At 39.8% G+C, this 5,529-nt stretch overlaps 1 pseudogene; it reads left to right on the forward strand.

Annotated features, from left to right (window-relative positions):
- The first annotated feature begins 3,091 nt into the window (after positions 1-3,091).
- LOC134375961 (ADP-ribosylation factor-like protein 2-binding protein) lies at positions 3,092-4,789 on the forward strand (annotated as a pseudogene).
- The last annotated feature ends 740 nt before the right edge of the window (positions 4,790-5,529 follow it).

Below are 5,529 nucleotides of genomic sequence, written 5' to 3' on the forward strand. Positions count from 1 at the left end.
ATTAACATTTTCCTGGGTTTTCAAAAATTGTGCCCTTGAAAATTATGTAAAATTTCATATGAAAGCTATAATAAGAGAAAGATTGGAAGACAGAGTCAGAACAATAATTTAGGGAACAAGGAAGAGAAAAATCTCTCAGATTTATCACTTTAAGAAGTAGCGGGCAATTGTAAAATTATACCTCAAAAACTTTAATGAAGATACAGTTATATCAGATTGATACTGAATTTCACAGCCTGAAAAACCAGGCCACGTGAAAAGTACCTCTAATTTTTAATAGATTGAAACAATATGAACAATAATCATAATATGTGTAATTGTGTGCATTTTTTTGTGTGTAGTCATTGGGAGAAATGGAATGAATGGAAAATAAGGAGATTTTTATTCTTTAAATCAAAGACAATATGGACTGTTTCTTTTTACCTTTCATGGTGTAATATTACCTTACGCTTCCAAACTGGATTAGTAAGGAAATCACTTTATGGTTTTATTTTTAAAGGATGAAAAGGTATTCTCTGATACTTGACATTTAATATGTTTGCAAAGCAGCTGTTAAATCAATGAGAGACAGGGCCGCCCCGTGGCTCACTCGGGAGACTGCGGCGCTAGGAGCGCCAAGGCCGCGGGTTCGGATCCTGTATGGGGATGGCCGGTGCGCTCACTGGCTGAGCGTGGTGCTGACAACACCTTGCCGAGGGTTGCGATCCCCTTACCGGTCAGAAAAAATAAGTAAATAAACAGATGAGAGACAGAGCTGCATTCTGTAAGTGACGCAGGTTTACTACATGGTATTTAAGATGGATCACTGGAAAAGCGATAAAAAGTGCCCTGATTTGTGATCTGGATTTCTCCTCACTGTACACAAGCAGACTTCTTGCTATATTTTTAAAGAAGAAATTTTCTGGAAGCTAATTAATTCATCTGGTTCTTATGTGTGTGTGTTCATGACGTTCATAAATAAAATTAAAGGCAGAGGAGCAAACTCAGTGTGTGAAGTCCTTCTGATATAATTGCTGCATAAACACCTTGTAGCGGAGTGCAATCTCTCCCCTGCAGTGTGACCTATCAAGTGAAATCTGAGGCCATGTTAGCAAGACACAGGTGGGGCGCATGCTCCCACTGGTCACTCTTATTATTTGCCACACATTGTGTTTTGCACTTTACATGTTATTCCATTTATTCTCAAACAAACAACTTTAGAGGTAGACATTACTATCACCATTTCCAAGTGAAAAAGATTTCCCAAAGTTACACTGCTAGTATTTAGTACAGTTTGGATTCAACCCCTATTCTCTCTGATTCTAGTCTATGCTCTTTTTACTATGTTACTGAGTCAAGAGAAGTAGATTAATTAAATGCTAAAACTAAGGGATAATTTATGGATGAAATTTTAGTAGTGAATGCCACCAGGTTAAAAAAAATACCTTACTGCTGCCAGTTGTTTCCCTCCCTTCAAAGACACTAGCAAAGTGCATTTGTTTAGAGAAGTTAGACTCAACTCAAACCAAGAGTTTGATGAATGAGAATCTGTAGATAAATGAACAAATTTATTGCAAATCTCTGAAAAGGAACACCAGACTGTCAAGTTATGAGCTAACTGATTTCTAGAGAAGTTGGATGATAAGTTCAGTGATATAAATGGGTTTTCTGGGCCGACCCCGTGGCTCACTCGTGAGAGTATCGCCGCGGGTTCGGATCCTATATAGGGATGGCCGGTGAGCTCACTGGCTGAGCGCTGTGCGGGCGACACCAAGCCAAGGGTTACGATCCCCTTACCAGTCACAAAAAAAAAAGGAAAAAAAAATGGGTTTTCTGTTCAGGGACTCTGATTTGATCAAGCAAATAAACAGAAAAGAAACAACCTTCACATACATAAGTAAAAGCACACCTTTAACATGAAATCTCCTATAAGTAGAGGATTCTTTAAATGTGCTGAGCTGGCTGTGGAAGGGGAAGGAATGTGGCAGGGTATCGGTGGTGACTATTGCTATGACTTCTAGTTTCTATCGATGTCCACTTAGCAATCATGGTTTCAGAGATACTTATTTAAAGATCGGGGCAGAGGTTCTCTCCAAATTCTGTAAGACTGGGTTCAGTTGTCTCACCCAGCTTTTACTAATGATTTTCATCCTTCCCTTCAAAATGATTTTGCTAAAATTGAAGAAAATATCTCTAGTGGTCGCATAACATTCTAACACATCTAAAAGCAGGACAACATTCCTTTGACAAAGTCATTGCTTGCTGAGGGGTATATTGATTCCTTGAGGCTCATAATGATGCAATTACACAAACATTTTCTAAGTCATCAATCACCCCTTTATTATTTTTTTAATCCTTTGCTTGCATGTTTTATTTTTGTTTTGTTTTGTTTTTAAGATAACTGGTAAGGGGATCTCAACCCTTGGCTTGGTGTTGTCAGCACCACACTCTCCCAAGTGAGCTAACCATCCATCCCTATATAGGGATCTGAACCTGTGGCCTTGGTGTTATTAGCACCACAGTCTCCCAGGTGAGCCACGGGCTGGCCCTGCATGGCGGCTTTAAAGCAGAAAGTATACCTAGTTAGAGTTGATGGAAATACACGTACTTCCTTTCCTTTTTTAGCTTATTATGAACATAACAGCATTTTACAATTTATTGCAGAAGCCATGTTTTAATAGAAAAAAAAATGCAAACCCAAACAAATTGGCCTAGTCTCAATTATCATTAAGAAAATCTGTTATGGGCCGACGCCGCGGCTCACTCGGGTGAGTGCGATGCTGGGAGCGCAGCGGCACCGGGAGCGCCAAGGCCACGGGTTCGGATCCTATATAGGGATGGCCTGAGCACGGTGCGGGCGACACCAAACCAAGGGTTACGATCCCCTTACCAGTCACAAAATGCATTAAATAGTACGATATGGAAATTTCCTTTAAGGAAAGTAAAAGCACCTGTTAGATTTCTCATCTCTTTCCACAATGTTATCATTGCTCCTCCTGCTATCCTGGTACTTGCCTCAATTTCCTGTATGTTTTGTAGAAGTACACCACTTCTAGTCTCTTAGCTGGGAAATCAAATAATCTTAGTAAGAAACCTGTATCAATAAGCGTTGATGAAGCTCTTCATGAGGGACAGAAGCAATGCTTCCTCATTTAGTAAGCATTTGAAGTAGTTGGGGGATGTGCTGAAGGCTGATTTTTGGGCCTCGTCCCTAGATATTCTGATTCTTTACATTTGGGGTGAGATTAATGATTTGCATATTGAGCAAAAATCTCTGGTAAGACGATACTAGAGGTTTTAAGATCATTGTTTTTAGAACTCCACATTATTCTCAGGTTCTCTGCTCTGTTTTGGAGAACTGTCACTACAGGAGTCTTATTCTAAATAAATGAGGTATTGTTGTATATATAATCTGGTCCTTTGGTTTAAAATTAATTGAACATTTTTCATAATGCATTTGCTAGTAAAATGAACTCCTATACCCCTCTAGAAAATAAGAGTATGGTGATAGCTAATGAGAAGAAATGGTTTTTAAAAGTTTCTCTTATCAATTTTGCTTTTGACATCAGCCTAACAGAAAGGTGTGCAGGCTCCAAATATGGAAAGAACAATAGACAAGCGATTAAGAAGTTCTGCCTTTATTGCACAGCAAAAGAAATTCTACAGCAGAGTCTTTTTTCATCATCTCCAAATGTGGCTTGTAACTTTCCCACAGTATCCGGTTGCTGGTCTAGGTACACACACAACGTAGGTGATAATTCACTTAGATTTAAACTACTTTTTTTCAAAGCCAACTTTTCCAAACAATAAATCATCTACATTTTAAATGGCGGTGAAATTCTACCACAGCTCTCAAAAGAAGGGACAAGGAGGTGTATTCTATTGGACAAAAGAAATAGAGAAAAGTATTGACAGTACAAGCAATCTATAGTACCCTTGGTGTAGAAATAATTGTTTAAAGAGTTTTCTCACACATGAAAAAGCAATGAAGCACAACACTCATTTTTATTTCATTATTTCTTGGACCTAGGTATTGAAATATCTGAAAGGAAGCCATCACTTTTTAATACATGTAATCCCCTTTTCCCACCAACAGAAGAATCAGATATTAGCCTATGCTTAAAAATAAAATTGAAATTTTAAGTCAGATTAATGGGACTCTAGTCCCAACCCTAGAAAAAATTTGTCTTTAAGAAAAGGTGAGATCTTTGCTGTTGGATCCAGCCGCCATGGTGTGAGAAAACCCAAGCATCCCCGGGAAGACCTACATGGAAATGAACTGAGACCCCCTAGTCCTCTTCCCAGTATCCACAGCTGAGCTCCCAGTGAAGAGCCAACACTAATTTGCCAGCCACCTCCTCTGCCTCTGATGCAGAATTTGATGCTGTGCTTGGATATTGGAGGACATCATCATGGATGACAAGTTCCAGTATTACAGTGAAATTTCATGGACATGTACTACTGAGAGTTTGAAGACACAGAAAAGAATAAACTCACCTACACACCCATTTTTAATGAATATATTTCTTTCGTAGAAAAGTATATCGAAGGACAGCTCGGGGAGAGGATTCCCAGATTTAACATGGCAGCTTTCACAACAACATTACAGCACCATAAAGATGAAGCAGCTAGTGATATATATGACATCTTGCTCATATTTACAGATTTTCTGGCTTTTAAAGAAATGTTTCTGGACTACAGAGCAGAAAAAGAAAAAGTCCGGGGATTGGACTTAAGCAGCGGTTTAGTGGTGACCTCACTGTGCAAATCATTTTCTATGCCACCTTCCCAGAACAGTCTGTGGCACTAGATCCTACCCACAGGCAAGGAATGGGCTCATTGTGGATGTCACTGGCCCAGTAGGCTGGGAGAGCCCTCAGCTAAAGATGACAGAATACATATTGAAAAGACTGACTCTGATCTCCAACTCCTCATTCATGTTAAGTATTGATGGGTCAAAACAAAATGGCCTGACCCTCTTGGACTGTTTCTCCTGAAACACCTTCTTATATTTAGAAACCCTAGAAGTCGTTCCCAAGTGCTCAGTAATCCTAGTACTCCTCCCCTCCCCAAGTAGACACCTCTCTCAGGTGCTTCTGAGTCAGCCTCCTCTGGAGCAAGTCCATGTCATGCATTCCACCTGGTCCCCTTACCCCAGCATCCGTGTTGGTGTGTCAACAGTGTGGCATAACCCACCATCACAACCCTCTTTGCCCCAGCAGGCTTTGCGTGAATCTTTTTAATCTATTCACAGTTTGTTTCTTTTTTACATGGGTCAGAGTTTGAGTCGTTCAGCCTCAGTGGGATTTTCGACTGTTTGGGAATATTTATGTAGAGTGTTACTAAGGCTAGCTGCCCATCTTGAGATTTCTGAATCTCCTATGATCACAGATTGTCTGAGCTGTAGGAATCAACTGAGATAGATGTCCTTTACCTAAAAAAGCTACATTGCAAATCAACTCCTAGTCTTTCATTTGCAGTCCTTGTATCACTGTCTTTTGCTGGTCCTGATTTTGTCCCACTGTTTCTGTAAGTCTCTTTTAAGCATTA

The sequence above is a fragment of the Cynocephalus volans genome, chromosome 4 (assembly GCF_027409185.1).
Source record: "Cynocephalus volans isolate mCynVol1 chromosome 4, mCynVol1.pri, whole genome shotgun sequence".
In the NCBI taxonomy this organism is placed as follows: Eukaryota; Metazoa; Chordata; class Mammalia; order Dermoptera; family Cynocephalidae; genus Cynocephalus; species Cynocephalus volans.